The sequence below is a fragment of the Microcebus murinus genome, chromosome 20 (genome assembly GCF_040939455.1).
Source record: "Microcebus murinus isolate Inina chromosome 20, M.murinus_Inina_mat1.0, whole genome shotgun sequence".
NCBI lineage: Eukaryota > Metazoa > Chordata > Mammalia > Primates > Cheirogaleidae > Microcebus > Microcebus murinus.
Window position 1 is genome coordinate 2243507 of NC_134123.1, and position 10002 is coordinate 2253508.

Here is a 10002-nt window from a genome sequence, read left to right on the forward strand (position 1 = left end):
CCTGCTCTGCCGGGCGCCGTCTGTGACGGAATGCAGGCGTGTGCGTCTCACTTGGCCACGCTGCTCTGATCAGTGCTGTCTGTGACGGAATGCAGGCGTGTGCGTGTCACTCGGTCTCGCTGCTCTGCCGGGCGCCGTCTGTGACGGAATGCAGGCGTGTGCGTCTCACTCGGCCACGCTGCTCTGATCAGTGCTGTCTGTGACGGAATGCAGGCGTGTGCGTCTCACTCGGTCTCGCTGCTCTGCCGGGCGCCGTCTGTGACGGAATGCAGGCGTGTGCGTCTCACTCGGCCACGCTGCTCTGCCGGGCGCCGTCTGTGACGGAATGCAGGCATGTGCGTCTCACTCGGCCACGCTGCTCTGCCGGGCCCCGTCTGTGACGGAATGCAGGCGTGTGCGTCTCACTCGGTCTCGCTGCTCTGCCGGGCGCCGTCTGTGACGGAATGCAGGCGTGTGCGTCTCACTCGGTCTCCCTGCTCTGCCGGGCGCCGTCTGTGACGGAATGCAGGCGTGTGCGTCTCACTTGGCCACGCTGCTCTGATCAGTGCTGTCTGTGACGGAATGCAGGCGTGTGCGTGTCACTCGGTCTCGCTGCTCTGCCGGGCGCCGTCTGTGACGGAATGCAGGCGTGTGCGTCTCACTCGGTCTCCCTGCTCTGCCGGGCGCCGTCTGTGACGGAATGCAGGCGTGTGCGTCTCACTTGGCCACGCTGCTCTGATCAGTGCTGTCTGTGACGGAATGCAGGCGTGTGCGTCTCACTCGGCCACGCTGCTCTGCCGGGCCCCGTCTGTGACGGAATGCAGGCGTGTGCGTCTCACTCGGTCTCGCTGCTCTGCCGGGCGCCGTCTGTGACGGAATGCAGGCGTGTGCGTCTCACTCGGTCTCCCTGCTCTGCCGGGCGCCGTCTGTGACGGAATGCAGGCGTGTGCGTCTCACTTGGCCACGCTGCTCTGATCAGTGCTGTCTGTGACGGAATGCAGGCGTGTGCGTGTCACTCGGTCTCGCTGCTCTGCCGGGCGCCGTCTGTGACGGAATGCAGGCGTGTGCGTCTCACTCGGTCTCCCTGCTCTGCCGGGCGCCGTCTGTGACGGAATGCAGGCGTGTGCGTCTCACTCGGCCACGCTGCTCTGCCGGGCGCCGTCTGTGACGGAATGCAGGCGTGTGCGTCTCACTCGGCCACGCTGCTCTGCCGGGTGCCGTCTGTGACGGAATGCAGGCGTGTGCGTCTCACTCGGCCACGCTGCTCTGCCGGGTGCCGTCTGTGACGGAATGCAGGCGTGTGCGTCTCACTCGGTCTCGCTGCTCTGATCAGTGCTGTCTGTGACGGAATGCAGGCGTGTGCGTCTCACTCGGCCACGCTGCTCTGCCGGGCGCCGTCTGTGACGGAATGCAGGCGTGTGCATCTCACTCGGCCACGCTGCTCTGATCAGTGCCGTCTGTGACGGAATGCAGGCGTGTGCGTCTCACTCGGCCACGCTGCTCTGCCCGGCGCCGTCTGTGACAGAATGCAGGCGTGTGCGTCTCACTTGGCCACGCTGCTCTGCTGGGCGCCGTCTGTGACGGAATGCAGGCGTGTGCGTCTCACTCGGTCTCCCTGCTCTGCTGGGCGCCGTCTGTGACGGAATGCAGGCGTGTGCGTCTCACTCGGCCACGCTGCTCTGCCGGGCGCCGTCTGTGACAGAATGCAGGCATGTGCGTCTCACTCGGCCACGCTGCTCTGCCGGGCAGCGCCGCGCGGTCAGCTCCGCAGCGAAGCGTCACACCTGGCCGTGCTGTCACTGTGGCGGGGGCAGCAAAGGCTGGTCTGTTCCCTCCTTCAACACCTTGATCTGCTTCATCACCTGACAACTGGTATTTTCTAGTCGCCATTGCACTTCGCAGTTAGTTATTTTTTAAAGACAGAGTCTCACTCTGTCACCCTGGGTAGAGTGCAATAGTGTCAGCCTGGCTCACAGCAACCTCAAACTCCTGGCCTCAAGCGATCCTCCCACCTCAGCCTCCCCAGTAGCTGGGACTACAGGCATGTGCCACAACACCTGGGTAATTTTTCTATTTTTAGTAGAGACGGGGTTTCGGTTTTGCTCAGGCTGGTCTCGAACTCCTGGCCTCAAGCAATCCTCCTGGCTTGGCCTCCCAGAGTGCTGGGATTACAGGCGTGAGCTACTGCACCTGGCCTCAGCGTGTAATTTTTTTTTTTTTTTGGTCCTGAGTATAGGAAGTCAGCATGTAAAGTCACTATGTCTGCGTAGAATCTCCCTCTCGGCAGCTGGGAAGGTGGGTGCTGGTTGGAAAGTGACTTTGTTTCTTGCCATGGGTGGCATTATACCAAAACCTCAAATTTTAGCTGGTAGCTTTGAGAGTATTAGTCCGAAGGTAGTACACATATAATAAAGAGCTGTTAATTTATTACTTTGTTCTTAAAATGTGTAAAGTCATGGCTTCAAGCTGGTTCTATATAAGGTTTATATGAGGTTCATTTCACTTCATCTCTTTAATTATTAATATTTTTCTTTCTCTTTATGACACTTTGAAGAAAATCACTTAGACCAAGAAGGTATTTGATACCTTCCAAGATCAGGACTGGGAAATTCAATGAGCTGCAGAGAGGCATGAATGGGACAATCTGGGTGTCTTACAGTTTGGAGTGAAGGGGACTGTGGCATTTTGGAGGACAGAAGTCAATCCAATGAGGAAGCCCCTTTTCAGACGAGCTGGCCCCTTGTCAGGGCCAGCTAATTGTAGCTGCACGGAACTGCCGGCCAGAACTTCTGTTTCAGGAGAATGTGGAGATGTAGATCTTTATATAAAATTGTTTAAAATTTTTAAAAGTTATATGAGGCCTACCAAAATAAATTTGTGTGCCAGATTTGGCCTGTGGGTTGCCAGGTTGTAACTTTTATTCTAGACTTTCTGGTTTATACTTCTTTTGTTATAAAAATGAAACTGTAAGACTCTATAGGCAAGTTTTGGCAGCTTATATCAAATAGATACAGACAGTTGAGAAATTATTTTTAATCCAGGAAAGAGAGTGAGAGATTAACATGTCTCCCAAATGGTGGCACTGTTGACACCTTTCTTCAGAGCAAAAGGATACAGCAAAAATTTACGCTAAAGGAATTTTCACATGGAAAAAATGCCTTTTAGAAAAGGGTATGGCAAAAGCTGATGAAGGAGCCCTTGGAAAATCTGAGTGCATTCCAGCTACTAAGTGCACGGGAAATGCCTCTAAGGGTGTTAATAGGATTTTAAAATTATTTTCTTTATAATTTCCATTTAATTAAAAAACGGCCACTCCAAATCTTAGCAAATTAGCCAATGTCATATTGATTTATTACTAGTCTTTCTATTGTAACTTGAACTTGCAGTTGCTTCATAATCATTTCTATTGTTCTCCAAGAACTAACAAATAAGTGATTCTGGATTCCGCTTTCTGTTTTTTAAAAATAAAATAATAAATCAAGCCCCAAAGTCTATAAGACAATGGGATTGTGAGTAACAAATGTTGGGACTACATAGCCTTTAATCACTTGAGAAGAATAATATAGTTCTTCTCATTAAAGTTACATAATTAATTTATGAAGGAAATAAAGTAATTGACTATACCTAAGCACTTGATAGATGTCTCAAAATGATTTTATTTGTTTTTTTAGGCTGGGCAAGTGAGGCAGTAGGAGTGAAGATGGAACAAAGGAATCTTTAACTGGTTGTGATGGATTAGTTATAAATACCACTGCACTCGGACCAGCTCAAAAATTATTTAATGTATCTTGGATAAAAATGCTTACAGGAATTGAGAATTGGCTCGGGATTGATTGAGCTTACTGTGGTCTTTACTAAAGACTCAGATAATCAAATAAGGAGCAGACTATGCTGGCTCTTCAACTGAGCAGAGACCCAGAAGGAAACAAATATTTGGCCGTCCTTTTTTGGAAGGAGGTTGGGGTTGATAAACTTTATTTTATTTTATTTTATTATTTTGAGACAGAGTCTCACTCTGTTGCCTGGGCTAGCGTGCCATGGCGTCAGCCTAGCTCACAGCAACCTCAAACTCCTGGGCTCAAGTGATCCTGTTGCCTCAGCCTCCCGAGTAGCTGGGACTACAGGCATGCGCCACCATGCCCTGATAATTTTTTCTATATATTTTTACTTGTCCAGCTAATTTCTTTCTATTTTTAGTAGAGACGGGGGTCTCACTCTTGCTCAGGCTGGTCTCAAACTCCTGACCTTGAGCAATCCGCCTGCCTTGGCCTCCCAGAGTGCTGGATTACAGGTGTGGGCCACCTCCTATCTGTGTTTTTCTTCTGTGGAGTTACAGGTTCACAGAGGTGAAGCGTCCTTTTCATCACAACCTGTCAGGGTACATGCCATCAACATGACTTATCCCTGATGCTGTTAACCTTGGTCACCTGGCTCAGGTGGTGCTGGCCAGGTTTCTCTGCTGTAGCCTTCCTCCCCACCCCCCACTCAATTCTTTGGAAGAAAATCACTGAGTGCAGTCGACTGTGGGGGCATGTTAACCACTTTGGGACCAGCGTCGACTGTAGTCGGTAGCCGCAGACGAACGTGCACAGCGAGCGTCGACTGCAGCCGCCAGCCACAGGTGAACGCGCGCAGCATCCTTAGCCGACAGCTGTGATATGACTTTTCTAATTTTTCATTTATCAAAAGGAAATTGTGAACATTTAAAAATAACAAAATGAAAACATGTGTATGTGTTACCTATTCTGATTTACATTACAAGTAAAGCTGCCTGTAAAGTAAAACAAGCCTTCAGTGCTTTAAAGCTTTCCTCTGGCCGGGCGCGGTGGCTCACGCCTGTAATCCTAGCACTCTGGGAGGCCGAGCTGGGCGGATTGCTCGAGGTCAGGAGTTCGAAACCAGCCTGAGCAAGAGCAAGACCCCGTCTCTACTATAAATAGGAAGAAATTAATTGGCCAAGTAATACATACAGAAAAAATTAGCCGGGCATGGTGGCGCATGCCTGTAGTCCCAGCTACTCGGGAGGCTGAGGCAGGAGGATCGCTTGAGCCCAGGAGTTTGAGGTTGCTGTGAGCGAGGCTGACGCCACGGCACTCACTCTAGCCTGGTCAACAAGCGAGACTCTGTCTCAAAAATAAATAAATAAATAAATACATAAAGCTTTCCTCATCACACAAGAGCAAGACGGACTTGTCGTCAAGGCACAGCACAGACCACCGTGCGGAAGGTGCGGGTGGCCGTGGGCAGGGTGTCGAGGCCGTGAGCGCCGGACCGAGGTGGTTAAGCTTCACTTCCTGGTGAGGAATATCAATGTAAATTCTTCTGCAAGGAAGATTTGTCTCTCCTCTATATTTATATATTTCTTCAATTATTTATTTACATCAGTATGCGTTCAAGTATATTTATTTTATATTTTAGGTTGTAATTTGGTACTATCATTATTTATTTTGTTGCTCAGATTGTTCCAGCCTTGGCTGTTAGAGCTCTTTCAGGTTAGCTCTTGTGCCCTTATTATTTTCTTTTATTTTTAATATTTTTGAGCACTTCCTTACTTTCTAACATTACAAGATGTTGCAGGCTTATGTTGTATTTTCTCTACCCTAGCCCTAGTCAGCCTTGTCTCTGCGAAGCCCTGGTTCTTTTTATGGGAGAATGGTGTTCAGAAAACAAGGCCTGCGTATTGGATATAGTTGTTGTGACTGAGGCCTGCTCAGCGGGCAGAGCTAGGACAAATATGCATATGTGCTAACCAAAGCATGCGCACAAATCCACAAATAGATTTCTGCATCCATGTGTCTGTGTTTATATTAAGCTAAACATGAGTTCCGACCGGTGGTAGCCACCCTTTCTAATATGTGCCCTACAGCAAGCGCAAGGAACTTCCCGTCGTCTGTCTGGCACCTCAAGGAAGGCAGTGCTCAGCCAGCCAACTCTCCCGCGGAGTCAGTCACCAGATGGGACTGTTGTGTATGCTCGATCTGTCAAGAATTAAGCTATAACATTAAAATGATGGCTATGAATAATAGAAAACCTCTGATATAGCATATACTATGTGCTTGAAACTTTACATTTATTAACTCATTTAACCACTTGGGCTCCCGGCCGGCCCTGCCCACAGCGCGCGGGCCGGGTCTGCTGCGGGCCGGGCGGCTCGCTCCTGCGGCCGAGGAGCGCTTGGCAGCACTGACGGCGGCTTCAGTTCACGGGCAGCTTTCCTTGTCATGGAAATCAGAACAGGTAACACACACACGTATGTTTCATTACGTTATTTTTAAATGTTCACGATTTTATTTTGATAAATGAAAAATTAGAAAAGTCAAGTTTTGTTATTAACGCTAAAGTCGACGCTCAGCTGTGCGCCTTCATATCACGTCTGTCGGCTAAAGTCGCTGTGCCATCCGCTTGTGGCTGTCGCCTACAGTCCATGCTCGTACCGAAGTGGCTAAGCCTCATAACCCTTCAGGTAGGCGCCGTTGTCATCCCAGTTTTTTTTTTTTGAGACAGAGTCTCGCTTTGTTGCCCAGGCTAGAGTGAGTGCCGTGGCGTCAGCCTCCCGAGTAGCTGGGACTACAGGCATGCGCCACCATGCCCGGCTAATTTTTTGTATATATATTGGTTGGCCAATTAATTTCTTTCTATTTATAGTAGAGACGGGTCTCGCTCTTGCTCAGGCTGGTTTTGAACTCCTGACCTCGAGCAATCCGCCCGCCTCGGCCTCCCAGAGTGCTGGGATTACAGGCGTGAGCCACCGCACCGGCCTTCACTTTCGTTTTGATTAACTGAAGTCACCATATTTTCTGTTTTCTACAATAAGCATCTATTATTTTTATATTAAGAAACCCTGCAAACACTGTGCACATGTCTAGAGCACCAGGAGTTGGCTCCTTCCTGTCCAGTGATTCTTCCTCCATTTCCAATACTAGGAGATTGCTCTTATTTTATTTTATTAAGGTATTTGATAAATTTTTCTTATACTTGACAATGTTTTCTTCTTTTTTGAGAAAAAGAACTTTGTATATACCTCATTTCCCTTTGGCTGTCAGAAAGCTCAGTACAACAATTGCACAGGTTTTTATGGCCTACTCTAATTTTGGGGGGTCTTAATTTACTCTACTTTAAAAAATATGAACTTTAATTTGGGTTTCAGAATATGATACAATGAACTAATCTGGACCGCCTTGCTGCAAACAGTAGATTAAAATATTTTTTTGAAAGTTCAAATTCATGGCCAAGCCATAAAGAGAATTTCCCAGGTGCCAACCCATGAAGGGTGACTCACACCAGAGTGGCGCCCATGCCAGTGGGTGCCGTGGTGGCCCGGGGAGATAGTGGCCCTAGATATTGGCCCAAACAGTTTATTGGCCATGGTGGGAGAAGAGACATGGCCTCCAGCCTGCAAGTGGTGGGGAGCTGGAGCTGCATACACCTGGGTCTGAAACACACCACTGCGTGCAGGGACTGGGAAGCATTTCCCTTCTGTCCCAGGATGGGAGTTTGTCTCGCCAGGGCTCTGGGGGTAAATAAAAAGGCTTTCTTGAGAATCTGAACTCCCAAGCCTGTACTGCACAAGGACATAGAATCCAAATTTATTCTTCCTTCTTCTTGTGGCAATGCAGAGCCAATAAATTAACTTGAAAATTAATCATAGGTGAAATACTGGGGTTCTCAGCAGAGGCAAACTCAGAGCTGCTCTGTGGGGCCATTTGCACATGCCAGAGCTCACAGGACACATGCTTGTGCTCACACACGGATGCACACACACACACCTGAGACAGATGGACTCACACGATAAATGGACACAACATTAGAGAATATCAGAATAAAGAATGAGTGCCCCTGAGAATTTGAGATAACTAAACAGTGTGAATCATGGGCTCTTCGGAAGAACAGTCAGATTTAATGAGACACACAAATCTCCAGATTGAAAGAGCACTCAGAATGCTGAGCAGAAGTAAAACTTGCGCCCTTGAGGTATTTGTTTTGTCAATTCAGATTTTCACAAATAGAGTGTTACTCGAGTGGGGCCCACTATACACAAAAAGTGCTATTTGGGGCCAGGTGCTGTGGCTCACGCTTTTAATGCCAACACTTTGGGAGGCTGAGGTGGGAGGATCCATTGAGCCCAGAGGTTTGAGGTTAACCACACTCTAACCTGAGCGAAAGAGCAAGATTCTGTCTCTTAACAAAAAAAGGTGCTGTGTGAAAGGCCGCGGTAGCCTTGGCAGAAGGGGCCACCACCTTCCAATTGCCTGGACGAAGACTCCGGCCCCCGAAGCTCTTTTTACCCCAGGTAATTGCTCATAGTCTCTCTCTCCCAGGGCTTGGTGGCTCCCCAAATGTCTTCTCCCCCAGTCTGCACAGGATGCTGGAATATAAATTTGGTGGGCTGACACAGGAGGAAAATGACACCCACTGAAAATGAGCACTGGCGGAGTGACATATCCCAGCTGACAAGACAGCTCCCCACAAGGCCACGCAGCTGACAGTGGGTGGATCACCATGAGGAGGAGGAGGAGAGGCACTCCCTGTCATCACCGCTGCCGGCAGCTGGCTGATTCAATTCCCAGAGACAATACGACCCCCCACGTGCTGTTTCATTCATCTTCAGGACGTGGCTGCAAAGTCCCTTCTTGTGAAACCTCTCTGGCTGTCCCCACCCTGACTCAGCTGTGCCCTTTCCTCAGGGGGAATTTGGTGCATGTCTGTACTGTGTCTGTATGGAGAAAAAGGCCACAGTGGCTAAATCCTCAGACTGTGACCTTGCGTGTCTTTGGCCGCTGGGCATAGCAGAGGGTGGGACTAGAGGAGGGCTCAGGAATGGGGTGTGGGGAGGAGCAAGGGCCACGTGGGCAAGGGTTAAGTCAGTCACACCAAGAGGAGCTTTTGTGTTTTGAGAGAGTCTCACACTGTTGCCCAGGTGCACAGCAGCCTGGGATTTGGCAGTCCTGCCTCAGCCTCCCAAAGTGCTAGACTTGCAGGCACGAGCCCTTGCTCGACCCGTGTTGACAGGCAGACAGCCTTGATGTCAATGAGGCAAATCGACTCAATTTATTAAGAAAACCACAGTTCAGGCCGGGCGTGGTGGCTCACGCCTGTAATCCTAGCTCTCTGGGAGGCCGAGGCGGGCGGATTGCTCAAGGTCAGGAGTTCAAAACCAGCCTGAGCAAGAGCGAGACCCCGTCTCTACTATAAATAGAAAGAAATTAATTGGCCAACTAATATATACAAAAAATTAGCTGGGCATGGTGGCGCATGCCTGTAGTCCCAGCTACTTGGGAGGCTGAGGCAGGAGGATTGCTTGAGCCCAGGAGTTTGAGGTTGCTGTGAGCTAGGCTGACGCCACGGCACTCACTCTAGCCTGGGCAACAAAGCTAGACTCTGTCTCAAAAAGAAAAAAAAAAGAGTTAATTGACTGCAAGTTCTGCTCTTCATTCTAATGTTTTGGCACCATTTATACAGTTATTTCAATCTGCCTTTTGCAGATTTTTAAAAAAAATCTGTGAGACACTTTTTATATCTTTTCCAGCCAACTCTGAAGGAAAGAAACTCATGAGTGCTGGCAGTCTATTTTACCTATTTAACTATGAGTATATATATATATACTTTTTTTTTTTCCATGTGACCAAGGCATGAACCAGGCATAGGCACAGACCAAAAGCCAAGCTGGGATAAACAAGGGCCTGCTTTGTCCCTGGATGATGTGAGACAGGCACCACCAACCAGATGCCACTCTACCCAGTGCTGGGACATAACTATGGCTATATTATTATTTTTTTTACAGAGGATTTAAACACTCATTTGAGCTAACTTAGTTCTTATTCCTTAAGGCTTTCTGTGAGTATCAGTGGAACACAATAGAGTTATACTGTTTTAATAAAGAGAAGTCAGTCTGTATGAAATGAGCTACTATTTAGATAGACTCTTTGACTTTTTTAGTAAAAGTGGTTCTTATTGAAAGCTCGGTTTTTGAATTGGGAAAGGCACTTGTTAAAAGCATAATCTAGGCTGGGCGCAGTGGCTCAC

At 48.6% G+C, this 10002-nt stretch overlaps 1 non-coding gene across 1 annotated transcript; it reads right to left on the bottom strand.

The window, feature by feature from the left end:
- Positions 1–9593: 9593 nt before the first annotated feature.
- On the bottom strand, positions 9594–9728 carry LOC142863013 (small nucleolar RNA SNORA48). The gene has a single exon (XR_012913900.1). It is a non-coding gene; the product is annotated as a small nucleolar RNA SNORA48 (small nucleolar RNA).
- Positions 9729–10002: the final 274 nt, after the last annotated feature.